We start from the raw sequence: 17909 nt of genomic DNA, 5'->3' as shown, positions 1-17909 counted from the left end.
TTGAAAAGATTCTCAAACATTGTTGCATATGCCTCTTTACGCGCATAGCTCATACTTTTTTGACATTTTCTCCTCAACCCACCAAATTAGGTACAGAATAAAGTTGTTAGCATACACTTGATTTATTTGGGAATGTTCCAACCATAAGCAGCACTGTCAAACCCAGTAGATTATTCCCAGTAGTTGTCAACTTCAACACCATGATGTTTCTGTCCATGTCCTGTACTGCCTTATGAAAGAAGTAGCCACTCTGCAAGAGAAAAGGCCTGGAGTCAAAATCTGAAAGTGCTACCACAGTGCTAGCCAGCTCTGACTGCCTCTTCTTCCTTTCCCAGCTAATGGACTGCCCAAGACTGTGAGATGATGATAGCTGTTGTGCAATCTTCTGCAGATGTGCTCTGCAAGCCTATTTTATTTATTTATTTATTTATTTTTTGACATGGTGCTTCCTGAGATATAACACCTGAAACATGGCTTGTAGCAACACTGTCTGAGAAATCCTTTGATGTTAGGTCATGGGCATGATTGTAGGTGAGTGGCCTTTTCTATTCTGTGCCCCATATCTGTTGCCGTTATGATGGCTCTTCCATGACATTGCTATATAAACCTCTCAATAATAATGATAATCTTAAAAATAATAAAAACCTTGTGTGGCCTGTTCCTTAACATAGAAGTAGGTTCCATTGCTAAGCGTGTTATAGTGGGATATATTTCTCTCATTACACCAGGGCTTTAGTATTCACTGACGTTTATCTCTAAAATGCCTCCCTTCATTTTCATGCATGTAAAAATACAGGGATGATGCCTTTTTAAATGGCACTTATGCAAGTGACTTTTGCCCTCTGCAGTACTGCTTGGTGTAGAAGCCCTTCCTGTCATCTACTAATATATCCCTTGCTGTAGCAAATTACCCCTTCTTACACACATATCCAAGTAGTACATACATTCTGCATTGTGCTACATACCCGAGACTTATTTCTGCATCCCTGCTGTTCTGCTCCAGGTATGTGATGACTGCCTGCTTCAACATATATTGTACTACTTATTTTGAGAATGTGCGTACATCTTCTATCCTTCCATACTTTAGTTGTGTGTGTACAAACACAGACACACACATTTTTTAATTTTTATTGCTCCATAAAGTTGTGTTCTTCTCCAGCTTCCCGATCACTTTTCACCATATTCCCCCTGCTTGAGGGCTAGAACTGCTTTGCATTGCTTCTACTTGCTTCTGTATGGTGTGACAGCAGAGATGTGAATGCTTTAATGGTATCAGCTAGCTACCCTCTCCTCCTCAGCCCTTTTCCACTACACCCCTTCTTGCTTTATTTGCACTAATATCCCCACCTCTTCACAGTCCCTAATTTTGCAGAAGTATGTAGGTTTTTCCTTGTATATGTGCCCTGTCCCTGGTAAAATTGGGAAAGGCTGCTGTTTCCTTGCCTGTATATGACTGAAAACATGTCCTGTACTACAGCATTTCTGCAGACAGTATTGATGACTTTGCTCTTACTTGTTTTGCTGAAAAAGTTTATAAGTTTGTTGCCATCCCTTGCAACTTATGAAAGACTGACAGCATACTTTTTAAAAGCTAAAACAATGATGTTGATGATCGCTACCTTCACAGGTAGCTTCTCTTTAGGTAACACACTCTGTGATCTTTTGTCGGCACAATTTTCTAGCAGACATGCATTCAACAACTTGCTCTGCAATCTCTTCTGTTTGCAGTAGCTTAAGTTATTGACTCGTATTGAGCAATCACCTTTACTTCACTTAAATGGGAGTCGATAATTCAATAGGAAGCCATACGATTTAGCATTTTCTCTTATTTGTCAAATGGAAAACAGGGGACTAAAGACACAAATAGATCCCAAATGACATATAATATTAATGTTAGCTGAATTAATATGATTGGCCTTTATTCCAGGTTATAGTTCATATATCCCTGCCTTACGGCTGTCCTGAAATTAGGTTCATAGGTTCATAGGTTCATACTAGGCTATCTGCCCGAGGGCATTTACAAGCCTAGCCCATCGTTTTGTGGCTTACGCCACCCCTTTAGTATGGGGAACTATACCCATTATTTTGCTGTGCCTCTGTCGAGCAGTGACACTGAGGTAATCCCTGGGGTATATCTGCGATCTCCCATCCATTGGTCAAGATTTCTCTTGAACAAGGCCAGCGAGGTGCTCTGCCTCACATGTACCGGGATTTTGTTCCACAGCATAGGGAGTCTTTGGGTGATGAATCTATCCCTCCAGCACGCCCTATTAATAGCCGTGTCAAGGTTTAAGTCTCCCGCCTTTTGTCTCTGATGGATCTAGATTGTTTGAGGTGAAGCATATTCATCAAATCTGGGTTTGACATGGCCTTGTATGTTAGGCAAAGGTCACCTCTGAGCAAGCGGTAAGCGACTGAATAGAGCTGGAGTTCTTTCAGTCGGGCAGCATAGGACAGATTTTTGAGACCCTTTATCCTTTTGGTGAGGAACTTTGTGGCCTCTCCAGCTGCTGCAAGTGTCGGGTCAGATACATTCCGAATGGGGCATTGTACTCAATCATTGGTCTGATGAGTGATGAGTAAAGGGAGACTATGACCTCCCTTGATCTAGATGAGAATCCCTTCATGATAAGGTGGGCAATGTAGAAGGTCTTCCTAACTACTTTAGCTACATGGGTGTCGAATGACAGACTACTATCAACCTGGGTCCCCAGGTCCCTGATAACTTCTTCTGTGCTCAGTGGATTGCCACCTATTTGGTAGCTAGGGGTAACCTTGTTTTTCCCGAAGGGTATGACTATGCATTTTTTGGCATTTAACTTTAGGCCGTGGCTCTGGCACCAGTTATCCGTTTCTGTGAGACCCTTCTGAAGGATATCTGTGTCAGATGTGTTTTCTACTATGGCCCAGTTTGCAGTCATCTGCAAACTTTGTCAGCCATAACCCTCCTGTGTTTGCTTGTACTTCGAAAAGTAGATGCCAAACAAGAGTGGGCCCAGGACTGAGCCCTGTGGGACACCACTTGTGACAGGCTTTGAGTCTGACATGGCGCCAGCAGCTCTGACCCTGTGGGTTCTGTCACTCAGCCAGTTTGCAACCCATCTTGTGATGTATGGGTTGACATTTAAGCTGATGAGTTTTTCAATGATACCCGAATGGGGTATTGTATCAAGGCCTTAGCCAGATCGAGGTAGGCTGTATGGACTGCCTTTCCCTCATCAATGGCTTTGGTGACTGTTTCAAAAAGTCAACCAAGTTTAAAAGGCATGATCTGCCTTTGACAAAGCCAAACTGGGTTGGATCCAAAGTCTGCAAATTCCCTATGTCTTTATTTATGAGGTCCATTATGATCCTCTCCATGGCTTTGCAGATAAGGCTTGTCAAGCTAATGGGCCGGTAATTTCCAGGGTCGGTGGAGGCACCGCCTTTGTGAAGTGGTACCACAGTTGCAGTGCGCCACTCCGTGGGTACGTATCCAGAGGTAAGACTTTGATTAAACAGCTGTCCTAGCTGTGGGTTTAATTCCTCATTGAGTTCATGGAGCACACAGCCGGGGACACCATCAGGTCCCATGGATGCTGTGTCTTTTGTTTTGGGGAGAGCAATTCTCACTTGGGCGCTGGAGATGTTTGGGGGCTGCAATCGCTTTGGTATAGATATCTCTCCTTTTGGGGAGGGGAGAAGTTTGCACTGAACCTGTCAGCCAGTATGTTGGCAATGTCTGTAGGATCAGTAATCTTCACATCATTTTGAACTAGCTCTGAGCATATCTGGGAGTTTCCTCCCAGGTTTCTAACATAGCTAAAGAAGGCCTTATGATTGTCTTTTGAGTCTTTAGCTATTTTTCTCTCGAAATTTGCTTTGGATGATTTTATGAGAGCTCTTAGTTTTTACTTATAGTGATCAAGGGTGTCTTACCTTTTAAGGATTTTGCTCTATCTTGTAGTAGCTTCCTCCTTTTGTTGTAGAGTTTGTTTATGGCTGGGGTCCACCAGACTGGACGCTTGCCTTTGGTACAAAGAGTCTTTGTTTTGCTTGGGATTGCCTTATCCATGCAGTCCTGCAGGTGCTGGTAGAAGGCATTTGTAAGTGATTCAGCGGCTTGAGTACTGTTTTCCCGCTCGGGGCCTTAAAGGAGACCACACTAGTCTTTAGAAGTGTGAAGTCGGCTTTTGTGAAGTTCTTTACTGTGGACTTTTTCACTTCAGCAGGAAGTGGGATGAGGACCTCCAGCGAGATTAGTTTGTGGTCTGATCTCACCAGTGAGGGGTACACCTCCGGTGTTGAACATTGTGCTCCCATGTTCGTGATGATGAGATCAAGTATGTTATCTCCTCTTGTGGGGATGGTGACTAGTTGTTCCATGGCATTTGAGTTTATGAATTCCAGGAACTTTTGGGCTAGGGTGTTTGGGCTTGAGTAGTGTTCCCAGTCTATATTAGGGTAATTGAAGTCACCTAGTATGATGGTGTTTGGTGATACATTTATCCCCTCTAGTGTTTTCAGGAAGGCCATGTGAGGTTCCTGAGTTTGTGAGGGTGACCTGTAACATGCTACAATTTGCAGAGCAGTCTTGCCCATGGTTAATTGCACCTGGATGGTCTCAGATGCATCGTGCGTTGCCACCAGTCTTGAGGTGTGGGTGTCCTTGATGAATATGGATACCCTCCTTTCTTGGTATTGTCCAGATTTTGGGGCCGGAACGCATGATATGAGGTAAAACCTGATAGCGCTGGGGTGCTCTCAGGAGCCTTGAACCAGGTTTCTGTCACAGCACAGACATCGATGTTCTCCATACTGAGAAGGGCCTCGAGTGTGTGCATTTTGAGATTTAGACTTCTGGCATTGAGCAGCATTACCCTTAGTTTTTTCCGTTTTTGTGTTCTGGGGGGGTAGGTGTGGAATTTGAGCCTTGCCTAAAAAGGCACTATGGGGTGGCAAGAGCCTTTGCCAATATCCGAATCCCAGGGTGACAGGTGCAAGCCGTCCCTTGCGAAGCAGCGTGGCTTGTCCAGCATGTCATCCCAGGCAGACAGACACTGGATCCCCTTTGAATGACACCAGTGTTTAAGCCAATTGTTAAAGCTGATCATCTTATCTCTGTATTGTGGCATCATTCTTGGTGAAGGTAGGATACTGCTCAAGGTCAGGGTCATACCTGTCTGGGCTACATAATCAGAGAGCTCCTCAATGTCTCTTTGCATGTAGTCCAAGGAGGTACGCCTCAGGTCGCTTACACCAGCGTGGACAATGACTGAATCATATTTGTACCTGCTGTTGAGAGACCTGAGTGCTTGCGTTATGTGGCGGATTCTAGCGCCCGACAGGCAGCTTACTGTGACCTTCTCCTTACTCAGTCTGGTGAGCGGACGCCAGTGTGTCTGACTATGGAGTCACCAATGACTAGTGTGTCTGGCATTGTGTTTGGCCTTAAGGGCTGTGACTGTTTGACACTCTGACTGTGAGGTCTATGTGTTGCAGGTGTTGTGTTCTGAGGTGGTGGTTGTTTGGTGTCTGCTTTGGTGGCCTCTGCTGTTTTGGTAGATTTTTGATCAGAGCCTCCGAGTATGTCTTTGTGTGTTTATGTGTATGATTTGAGGTTGTAATGGTAATATGTGAGACTGGGTCTATAGTGTGTGTGGTAACCTTCTCCTCCTGACTGGTCTTGCCAGTCCTATGTTGAGAGAGCTCAGCCTCCAGTTTGGCCGTATAGTTGCATCTCTCGCATGTATTTGTGTTTTGTGGGAGGAGGAGAGGGTTGTCTGTGTACATGAGGCAATTGTAACATTGCCTCAATATTCCCAGGTTCACCAGCTGAGAAGGAGAGGACACTAGCAACTGATCCCTCGACATGCTAGAAGGAATACACAAAAAAAACTTTAAAAAAGATTCCGGGGACGTGGGTGACCGAGAAATGGGGGTTGCCTTTTGGGGTACTATCTATGACAAGAGTGCCGTATCAAGGTAATAAGTACTGTAGGAGCAAGTGCTACGATTAACAGATAGAGAATAGTCTACTTGGAGTCAAGTAGAGATGATCTTTTTAATTATAGGATACGCTGATTAGATCAGTAGTATAGTTCGAGGAAGGTAGTTTTAAGGGAAAATTTGAAGAGTGGACTTTAGGTAGCCCGAATAGTTTAAACCTGCTTAACCGGCGCTGCCCTAGTGTGCAACAGTAGCAACTCCGCGCTAAATCGGCTAAATCGCTAAAGCGTGCTTTATAGCAGGGGCTGGAAAAGACAGGAAATGACCCAAATTGGCCAACAAACCACAAGTCACTGCCCTAAACCACTCCTCTGAGGACAAATGAAGGAGTTATGGAAATGACCCCTAGTGGCCAATAAAACTACAGTTTCAAGTCAGTAACCACCTCTCCGGGGCAGGGAAGCTGCTCAATGTTAGTCACTGCCACTGATAAACACAGAGACCCTCCTTCAGCCCAAGCAAAAATGGCCTCACAGAAACTTTCAAACAGTTCAGGAACAGCAAGCCTGTAACTGAACTTTTTTAACTCTCAGAAAAGTGGGAAAAAGCAAGATTTTTTTTTTTTTGTTTTTTACAGAGATAGCAGAGGTTCACAAGTAATATCAAGTTATAACAGTGCAGTAAATGACCCCACACAAGAGTGCTAGGTCAAGGACAGAAAATATGCAAGTTTTAAGAAAAAAAGATTTAAAATTAAGTGGAAACAGGAAATTCAGCAAACAGCTTTTGGTTGTGCTCTAAATACAGCTACTAATACAGAAATCAAGTTTAACAAGCCAGAAAATGCTCAAGCTAGGCAGCTATGCAGAAAAACTTAGCAAATAAACAGAGAAAAATACTTAAAATCTCAAAAGTGGCTCCCTTCTTCTCTCAGCGTTTTTTCCTCTTGGAGGGTGCTTCACCAACAGCCAACAAGCCTGAAAAGACGCTCAAACCACGAGGCAACTAGGTTTTAAGAGAGGAAGATGAAGGAGTTATGGAAATGACCCTAGTGGCCAATAAAACTACAGTTTCAAGTCAGTAACCACCTCTCCGGGGGGTAGGGAAGCTGCTCAATGTTAGTCACTGCCACTGATAAACACAGAGACCCTCCTTCAGCCCAAGCAAAAATGGCCTCACAGAAACTTTCAAACAGTTCAGGAACAGCAAGCCTGTAACTGAACTTTTTTAACTCTCAGAAAAGTGGGAAAAAGCAAGATTTTTTTTGTTTTTGTTTTTACAGAGATAGCAGAGGTTCACAAGTAATATCAAGTTATAACAGTGCAGTAAATGACCCCACACAAGAGTGCTAGGTCAAGGACAGAAAATATGCAAGTTTTAAGAAAAACGATTTAAAATTAAGTGCAAACAGGAAATTCAGCAAACAGCTTTTGGTTGTGCTCTAAATACAGCTACTAATACAGAAATCAAGTTTAACAAGCCAGAAAATGCTCAAGCTAGGCAGCTATGCAGAAAAACTTAGCAAATAAACAGAGAAAAAATACTTAAAATCTCAAAAGTGGCTCCCTTCTTCTCTCAGCGTTTTTTCCTCTTGGAGGGTGCTTCACCAACAGCCAACAAGCCTGAAAAGACGCTCAAACCACGAGGCAACTAGGTTTTAAGAGAGGAAGATGAAGGAGTTATGGAAATGACCCCTAGTGGCCAATAAAACTACAGTTTCAAGTCAGTAACCACCTCTCCGGGGGGTAGGGAAGCTGCTCAATGTTAGTCACTGCCACTGATAAACACAGAGACCCTCCTTCAGCCCAAGCAAAAATGGCCTCACAGAAACTTTCAAACAGTTCAGGAACAGCAAGCCTGTAACTGAACTTTTTTAACTCTCAGAAAAGTGGGAAAAAAGCAAGATTTTTTTTTTGTTTTGTTTTTTACAGAGATAGCAGAGGTTCACAAGTAATATCAAGTTATAACAGTGCAGTAAATGACCCCACACAAGAGTGCTAGGTCAAGGACAGAAAATATGCAAGTTTTAAGAAAAAAACGATTTAAAATTAAGTGCAAACAGGAAATTCAGCAAACAGCTTTTGGTTGTGCTCTAAATACAGCTACTAATACAGAAATCAAGTTTAACAAGCCAGAAAATGCTCAAGCTAGGCAGCTATGCAGAAAAACTTAGCAAATAAACAGAGAAAAATACTTAAAATCTCAAAAGTGGCTCCTTCTTCTCTCAGCGTTTTTCCTCTTGGAGGGTGCTTCACCAACAGCCAACAAGCCTGAAAAGACGCTCAAACCACGAGGCAACTAGGTTTTAAGAGAGGAAGATGAAGGAGTTATGGAAATGACCCCTAGTGGCCAATAAAACTACAGTTTCAAGTCAGTAACCACCTCTCCGGGGCAGGAAGCTGCTCAATGTTAGTCACTGCCACTGATAAACACAGAGACCCTCCTTCAGCCCAAGCAAAATGGCCTCACAGAAACTTTCAAACAGTTCAGGAACAGCAAGCCTGTAACTGAACTTTTTAACTCTCAGAAAAGTGGGAAAAAGCAAGATTTTTTTTTGTTTTTGTTTTTACAGAGATAGCAGAGGTTCACAAGTAATATCAAGTTATAACAGTGCAGTAAATGACCCCACACAAGAGTGCTAGGTCAAGGACAGAAAATATGCAAGTTTTAAGAAAAAACGATTTAAAATTAAGTGCAAACAGGAAATTCAGCAAACAGCTTTTGGTTGTGCTCTAAATACAGCTACTAATACAGAAATCAAGTTTAACAAGCCAGAAAATGCTCAAGCTAGGCAGCTATGCAGAAAAACTTAGCAAATAAACAGAGAAAAATACTTAAAATCTCAAAAGTGGCTCCTTCTTCTCTCAGCGTTTTTCCTCTTGGAGGGTGCTTCACCAACAGCCAACAAGCCTGAAAAGACGCTCAAACCACGAGGCAACTAGGTTTTAAGAGAGGAAGATGAAGGAGTTATGGAAATGACCCCTAGTGGCCAATAAAACTACAGTTTCAAGTCAGTAACCACCTCTCCGGGGGGCAGGGAAGCTGCTCAATGTTAGTCACTGCCACTGATAAACACAGAGACCCTCCTTCAGCCCAAGCAAAAATGGCCTCACAGAAACTTTCAAACAGTTCAGGAACAGCAAGCCTGTAACTGAACTTTTTTAACTCTCAGTGGGAAAAAAGCAAGATTTTTTTTTTGTTTTTGTTTTTTACAGAGATAGCAGAGGTTCACAAGTAATATCAAGTTATAACAGTGCAGTAAATGACCCCACACAAGAGTGCTAGGTCAAGGACAGAAAATATGGAAAATTGGATTCCGGTTTCCTCGGAGCTGGAGCCTTCTTTGCATCGTGGCAGGGATGCCTTCCATGTCATGAGGAATGTACTGGCCACTGAGTCAGCACCACATTCAACCCCACTGGCTCCATCCCCTGTAGTTCCTGCGTCAACCTCTGTCCCTCCTCCAGACCCCAAGTGTGGGGAACCGACGCTCCGTAGCACCCCACTGGGTGTTTCCTCTTTTTCCGAGGCCTCCCCTGATCATTCAGAGGACCCTCGGAAGAGGAAGTGCAAGAGGAAGCACATTGACTCCCCTGAGTCTGTCACTTCGAATACGGATTTGGATGAATCAGAAGAGTCCCCGAGATCCCCCTCTGAAGATGTTTCCTTTTTGGACATCCTAGCAATGCTTAGGCAGGGGGGGAACTGGACTGCCCTAGCCCCTACTGAGGATGAATCCGTATTCCTGGATGCGTTTGGTTCCCACCCTTCCACCTCCTGGGTGTCTCCGCCCTTTGATCTACTAATGTCTGTGGTGTCTCAAAGGGCTTGGTCAGCCCTGGATACAGTGGAGCCAACCCCAAGGAGGCCTGGCACGTTTATTACTGCACCCCCCTGATAAACAGTTCCTTCCCAACGGTGTTCCCATGGATGCCATGGTAGTAGGAGCGGCCACTAAAAAGGAATTAGTAGAAACTTCTTCCTCTGTCCATCCTCCTAACAAGGAGTCTATGACTATGGACAGATATGGGAAGTGAATGTTTGCTTCAGCGACCTTTTCCATGAGGTCACTGAATTACTTATGCCATTTTACCAGGCTTCAGAGGGATCTCCTGAAAGAGCTTGGAGATACCCTTCAGGATCCATCAGCTGAAGGGGTTCAAGCTAAAGTAGCCTCTCAGCTGGCGACCCTTAATTCGGTAGTTAACTCCTCCATGAGGCTCATTTTCTATGCAGCCGATGGTCCGAGTAGAGCTGCAGGTACAGGCGTGGTCCTTAGGAGACACGCATGGATGCGGCTGTGTAATTTTGTGGAGCTCTTTAAACCATCATTCACCAACACCCCCTTTGACGGTTCATTTCTCTTTGGACCACAGGTGAAGGACACTCTCACTAGGTGTGAAAAGGAAGGCAAGACTCTCTCTGCCATGAGAGTCCGTTTTTCCACTCCTTCCAGACCATATCCCAAAGGTCAGAAGAGTGGAAAAATGTGGTTTTGGAAATCCCAAGGAGCCTCGCCTGATACACGTAGTGATTTTTCCTCCAGGGGCACAGGAGGAAACAACAACAACAGACACCGCCCTCGAGGCAGAGGGGGTCCGCAGAACCAAGGCAGCAGAGAATCTTTCTCTGACAAACCCTTCCAGCATCCCTGAATGGTTGCCCGGCTGCCTGCCTCTGGAGGCAGTCGGGGGAAGACTTTCACTGTGTCTATTGTTGTGGATCCTGAACAGCCTGGGGCTCCTCAACTTTATCACGGGAGAGGTTCATCCACCAATACGTCCTGGGTCTGCATGCATTATCAAGAAGAGGTGACTCCTCCCCTGTGGCCAGCCTGGAATACCACAGTCACCCCCCCCCCCCCAGTAGGAGTAGCTCCAGCTGTAATTGCAGGTTGCTGTGGAGACTTTGGAGAGATGCTAGGGTCCATATGAACACTTCAAATGGTAGGTTCAAGACGCCAGCAGGCCCTGGACATCTGGCCTCCTAAGAAGACACCTAAACACAAGGGGTCTGCCTGTTCAAACATACCTGGGCAAAGTTCTCATCAATGATCTTCAGGCAGAATTGGTGGTAATAGCAGTCTTGTATCCCCATTCTCCTATCGCCTTTGCACCAAACGTAGTGCGTCATGCCTACCCATTGTGCATTGTTCCACATCCCTCCCCATTACCAGTCATCCAGGCTCTGTCTGTCTTCCTTCCCCTATGTGAACTCTACCTATTGTGTGATCACCAACCCTGTCTGTCTTATGTGTTTTGTCAAAAGTAGCTGTCATACTTGCCCTTGCTTCCCTATATCATTCCCCCTTTTTCCTTTCTATATGTTCATAAAAAGCGGGACTATGCCTACCAAAAAGTGAAGTATCTCCTTTTCTGCCTCATCCTGCACAGCTTTCTTTTGCATTTCTACTGTGCTTCCTTTGCCTACTCCTTCCTCTCTTTCCAACTTTCCTATTAACTCCTTAACACAGTTATAAATTAATAAACTGATGTCCATTAATGGACACCAGCAGAGAGAATGCTGGCAAACTGGATTTATCCACTTACCAGTGCCACTCAGCCTAGATGTGTAGCTTCTGCACTAATCTTCATGATATTACAAAATGGGTGTATCTTCTAGCTAACTTCAGAATTTACAGCAAACTTCTACATATGTGCTGTATTTATGGATATGTACAAGTATTACTTGCACACACCACCTCAACTTGCATACTTACATCTCTGCACAGTTTACTCAGGCAGTTCCTTATAGGCTGCATGTATGTGGAAACCAGCACAGCTGGTTCACACATGGTGCATTAGCACTGCTCATGCATTTGACTTGCACATGTGTGAAGTGTACAACTATCAATTCCACCTTATAAGATGATTAATGTATGATGTTGAATAATCTCAGTCTTATGTTCTCCTGTCCAATATGTAGTTACACTAGTGGGGCACTGCATTTGGCTTGTAGTTTGTTTGCTGCCTCTGGAAATAGGAACCATCCATCCAGACAATACTGCAATCCAAGTGATATTGGGCCTAACATTTAGCTACTGATTACTAAGCCAGTTCTCAAGTATTTATGGAAGTCTGAAGTATCCAGTCATGTGTATCAATGCTTGGGATCTCCAAAACCTGGGATTTTTCTCTGGGAATCTCAACTAGGTAGAACTGAAAAAAATATATAAAGATTTTGGTGTATTTCCTGCTTGCTTTTTTTTGCACAGCTAGCTGAACCATGCTGCTGTAAATATTTCCTTGGTACAGCTCACATATGTATTTCTTCAACTACTTCACTGGTTCTATTCAAGGAAAAATATTATCATTAAAAGTCTATAGTTTTGTACTATGTTTAAAGACAGGAAGACCATCAAGCATTTAAAATGCCTCTCAAAATATGTGGGATATTAGTAATGATAATGTCTCCCATTGAGTATATTTTCTCCATGTATCTGAAGTAAAAATTTGCATTCAGCAATCCAGTCATCCAGAATTTTCTAAAGTTTGCCAGGGAGGTACCCTGCTCGATGTTTGTGATAGCACAAGGTTAGGTCTCTAGAGCAGGTGTTCGCTTTACTAGTGGTTCTGTTTAACTAAGCATGGATCACACCCTCCCAGAAGCAGATATGAAACTGAATAGAGAGAGAGAGAGGGGGGGTTTAATGCTTCAGAGTAGCTAAAGGTACTAAGATCTAAGATTCTTTTGGCTAGGAAATGTTGATTTTTTTTTTAGATGTTTACAGAGAGAGAGAGAGAGACCTTTTGAAGACGCCATTATATACAATGATGGGCCTGATAAGGGAGGAATAAAGTGAGACTACACCTTCTTTGGACCCTGAGAAGATACCACCAACAGGTAAGTTGTGCAAAGTAGAAATATTTTCTAATCAGAACAGAGATGTGGTGGTCAAAGCAATTTTCATTATTAACAGTCTCTAATGACTGGGTCCAAATTAAGTCCAATGTTATCAACATGGTACTGTGTTAGTTATGTTAGATTTACCAAAGGAAGATGCATCTCATTTCTTGGAATAGAGGGTATGCCCATAATTAACAAATGAAGCATTTGTCTGGTCCTGCCCTTGCTGGGGAGTTTGAACAGCAGAATGGGATTTGATATCCACCCCAATTTGTACTCATCTGGGAACTTGATCAGCAGCATATCCTTTCACGTCAGAGAAGAAGCAGATACCAAAGAGAAGAGAGCCCAAGACAGGTCTGTGGGATGTCAATGGTAACTTTTTTTTTGTCTAGAACAAATACCCCGACCTTAGAAGCATGGATTGTATGATAGAGCCAATTGATTACCAAGTGATGTATGTCTGGATTACGGTTGAGGTGGGGGAGTTTCTCAATAATTCTAGCATGTAGAGATTTTAAAGCCATGGTTAAGTCCAACTAGGCAGCATGTACTGTATTCTCTTTTCTTTTGACCTTAATAGCCCTTTCAAAGAACTCGATTAGGTAGATCAAACGTAGTCTGCTGAAAAAACACAGTCTGTGTTAGAGTCAAACCAGTGTGTATTCAGAGATACAAAGTCATGTATATCACTGTTAGTTTGTCTAGAATACATTCCAAAGCCTTGTAAATAATACTTGTAAGACTAATAAGCCTGTAATTCCCAGGGTCAGCATTGGGGTCACCTTTATGCAAAGGCACTACAACAACCTTTCTCCACACCTCAGGGATGTAACAGTAGAGAAACTCACTTTGAAGATGGGATGGAGGGGATTAATAATTGTTGCTTAGTACTTTTCAACAGACATACAATGATATTGTCAGGACCTATGAAATTGGTATATTTAGTTTTGGATAGTGTCCAAAAGACATATGTGAGAGTGATCTTGGTGGAGGAAGGTATGAGAGGGGAATGGGAGGTAATCAGAAGGGTGAGTGTGGTGACATTGGAAGAGAATTTGCACACGAGTGTTGATAATGTTTGTAGGATTGGAATGAAGCATTATTCAAGATACATTCTATGCAGAATTGTTGAGTTTCTTCTAAGGTTTCTAATATAGCTAAAGAAGGTCTAATGGTTGTCCTTTGAATTTGTTACAACTCCAAATTCATAATCAGCCTTGCATTTCCTAATTGCTTAATGGTCTTATGAACCAGTTTGAAATACTTTTTATAATGGAGCAGCAGATCTCTTTTATATGTATAACCATAAGCTTTGTTTCATTTTATTATAAAGTTTGTTGATGTGAGAGTTCCACCACATTGGTTTAATTTTAAGCTTGCCATTATGTTTGCATCATATAGGTATGGATGGCTCAGTATATCTCGCCAAGAGGGAATAAAATTCAGCGGAGTAGGAAGGAGCCTCTGTTACAAGGTTTGCTGCACTGCTATACAATTTCTGATTACCAATAAGATTTGTAAACACTAAGTGATCAGTTTTAGAATAATCTCTGAATGTGAATGAGTTGTTAGGGGCCAGAAAACATTTTTTTCAAGGAGGTCACAGCAAGAAGGTCAGATTTGATTAACGAGGGACTAACAAGTGAGTTACTGCAATTTAGAAATATATTAGTGAGGGCAAGCTCCAGAAGACTGACACAACTGGTGGGTAGGGGGACAATTTATCAAGTATATTAGCATTTAAGAAATCCAGAAATCTCTAGCCTTATTTGACATTTGTTAAATATATCTGCCAACTTCTGTATGGATAGATGATGATGTTGCCCATAGGAAATGTAGTTGGTAAAATTGTTAACTTTCTTAACTGGTTAAGGTATTCTGCATGCTCCAAAGGACCATAGAAAGGGATCCCTTGATTGCAGTAATGATTTTTTTTCTTTCTTCTTTTCTCTTCCACTGCCTTTTTCTTTCTTCTTTTCTCTTCCACTGCCTGCTGACAATCAGCTATCCTCACAGCCAATAACACATTCATTCCCCCTTCACCAAGGGCAAGAGTCAACTGAAAAGGACGATAATTTAAGCAGCCTTCAGAGTTTTTGTTGTGCTTTTATAAGCCTTAACCTCTGTGGTGTATGCCTGGTACTATGCTGCTCCAGGGTTTGATTGCAGTAGGCATCAGTCAGGATGTTTCACTTTCTTTTACAAGTGAAGGAAGTTGCTCCAGAGGACTTTGTTTCCCCCTGGAATTCACTTCACTGCAGTTCCTGGGCTCCATAGGGGATTCTACTATAGATCTGTGCTTCCCAAACACATGCTCCCACACCCCAAACCAAAGAGAGGTGAGTCAGTGTAGCCACATCACTCCCCCACTACATTTCCAGCAGGTGCCCAAACTCAGGTCACCTGGATCGTAGTCAAGGCTTTATCTCTGTGTGCCAACAGTGCTGGTTAGGCATGGGATTGACTGTTACTAGGGCTTCAACCTAAGCCAAATTTGTACCGCATAATCTCTGGGGAGTGGCATTCACCCACTCACCCATCCATCCATTCACAGCCCCCTTTTCCAATGTTTGCAAAGGGGGTCTGGGTGTCACTTCAGTAGTGACAATCATCTATAGCCAATGTTCAGACCACCAAGTGGCTAATCCTGCTGCAGTTGTTCTTCCATACTACACATACGTATGTTCACTCATACCTATGACCAGTTAAGAGTGTCCAGTCCACCTACTGCATGTCTTTGGAATTTAGGAGGAAATGGGAGCACCTGGAAAAAACCCACAGGAAGGATATGCAGACTTTATACAGAAGGCACCCTAGCCAAGAATCAAACCAGAAAACCCTATTGCTGTGAGGCAACAACACTACCTGCTGTACCACTGTTCTGCCCAAGAGGTAAATGGGTTGAATAAAATACAGATACTTCCCCACAGTTGCCGTTGAATCTAAATATATGATAAGCATCTGAGAAGGTTCTATCAGTAAGCTAGAAAAAGGTATCTCTAATTACACAAGGGCTAATACCTTTGAAGGTGAGGAAGATCTCTAATTCAGACATTTGGTTGTTTAGGCTTCTGGCCTTCAGTGGTGTTATCCCGGTGTTACTTAGATATTTTTATTTTCTAGGACATTCATTAGGTGAATTTTGTCTAAAAGGGCATTATAATGATAGCAAAAGTTTTCGCCAGTATACAAAAAAAAAAAAAAAAAAAAATGTGGTGTAGGCCATCCCTGATAAAGCAGCAGGGTCTGTTGATCAATTTAACCCACCTCCCATATAATGGCTCCAATTTACAAGTCAACTGTTTAAGAGAATTACTTTGTCCTTGAACTTAGGCCTCACTCTTGGAAAAGGTAGAATGCTGCTCAATATCCAGGTCATTGCAGTCTTTAGAGACATGAGCAATATCTGCGCACCTCCATCATGGAATACCTAGGAAGGTTCACCTCAAATGGGCAACTATAAGACCATAACCATATTTGGAGCTGTATAGGTACCTAAAAGCCCTGGTAACATCCTTAATCCCAGCAGCAGAGAGAGACCTATTTCCTTGTCCTTCACAACATGGTAAGTGCTGTGTTTCTGTTTCTTACAATGGAGACACCAGTGGCTAAGTCATTTCTGAGATGTGCTGCAAACTTATATCTCATAGGTTCATAGGATGATACTAGGCTATTGGCCCACAGGCTCTTATAAGCCTAGTCAAGAATTTCACCCATGTTCCCACAAAGTCAGCACCAGTTTTCTCTGTCCAGCAGGGACACAGGTGGGATCCCAGGGGTATATTTTCTGTTTCCCTTCCAGTCATCCAGTTTCCTCTTAAAGGGAGCTAGTGAGGTACTTTGCTTGATATGGAGAGGAAGTCTGTTCCACAGATGGGAGAGTCATTTGGACACAAATCTATCTTGCCAACAAGTTCTATTAATGTCACAGACCACGTTGAGGCCTTATGTGCAGGTTGTGCGAGTGGAGTTTGACATCTGGATATGCAGCAACTCCATCAAGGCCGAGTCTGAGATGGCCTTGTATGCCAGACACAGGTCACCTCTGACCAGTCTGTACAAGACTGAGTAGAGGGATAGGGATTTTAGCCTATATGTATAGGATAGATGTTTGAGACCCTGGATTTTCCTGGTCAGGAACCTCTGTGGTGTCTCCAACTGCTACATGTGCTTGGAAAGGTACATTTTGAAGGGGGCATTGTACTCGATAATGGGTCTGATAAGGGAGGAGTACAGGGATGTTATTACCTTCTTGTTCTGGGATGAAATACCCTTACTTATGAGCTGGGCCATGTAGAAGGCCTTCCGTACAATGGAGGCAACATGGTGGTCAAAAGTCAGGTTGCAATCAACCTGGGTGGCCAGGTCTCTCACGACTGATTGAATGCTTAGTACATTGTTTTTAATGTGATAATTAGTGGGGACACCATTTTCTCCAAAGGGGTTAATGTTGCATTTCTTGGCATTCAGTTTGAGGCCATGCTTCTAGCACCAGTCATTAGTTTGGTTAAGGCCCTCTTGGAGGATGTTCACATCACTAGGGGAATTTATGACCATGCCCATCTTGCTGTCATCTGCAAACTTGGTCAGCCACAGAGCACTGGTTTTGACTTGTACCTCAGAAAAGTATATTCCAAACAGTTGAGGCCCCAAGACCGATCCTTAGGGTACACCACTTGTTACAGATCTACTACCAGAGGTGGCTTCCTCTATTTTGATTGAGTGTGGGTTCTATCAGTGAGCCAGTTAGCTTACCCATCTGGTGACATATGGGTTGATGCATAGCTGGGAGAGTTTATCTATTATGCTGAAGTGTCGAAGGCTTTGGCTAGGTCAAGGTAGGTGGTGTGCACTGTCTTTCCCTCATCCATGGCTTTGGTGACTGTTTTGAAGAAGATGACCAAGTATAATGGGCATGATCTCCCTCTGACAAAAACAAACTGTGTGGGATCAAGCATTTGGAGGTTGCCAATGTCCTTGTTTATAAGGTCCATGACAATGGGTTCCATGGCTTTGCAGATCAGGCTAGATAGGCTGATGGGGCCTATAATTACCTGGGTTGGTGGACATTCCACCTTTGTGCAGAGGGATGGTAGTGGGTGTCCTCCATTCTGCTGGGATGAAGTTGGGCC

The 17909-nt window shown here is 43.2% G+C and overlaps 1 protein-coding gene across 3 annotated transcripts in view; it reads left to right on the top strand.

The window, feature by feature from the left end:
- Window positions 1-17909, top strand: part of LOC122796695 — a 634527-nt gene that overhangs the window by 27126 nt on the left and 589492 nt on the right. The window contains exons 1-2 of one of the 3 annotated variants that reach the window (XM_044065386.1): window positions 12655-12771; window positions 14179-14251. The exons of 1 other annotated variant lie outside the window; for it this stretch is intronic. The gene's annotated coding sequence lies outside the window, so the exon portion shown is untranslated. Of the gene's footprint in view, window positions 1-12654; window positions 12772-14178; window positions 14252-17909 lie in introns of those variants that run through there. One more of the 3 variants, XM_044065384.1, reaches the window with a different exon arrangement.

The sequence above is a fragment of the Protopterus annectens genome, chromosome 3.part0, assembly GCF_019279795.1.
Source record: "Protopterus annectens isolate FY-2018-M chromosome 3.part0, PAN1.0, whole genome shotgun sequence".
NCBI classification, from domain to species: domain Eukaryota; kingdom Metazoa; phylum Chordata; order Ceratodontiformes; family Protopteridae; genus Protopterus; species Protopterus annectens.
This window is presented reverse-complemented; position numbering and strand designations above follow the sequence as displayed.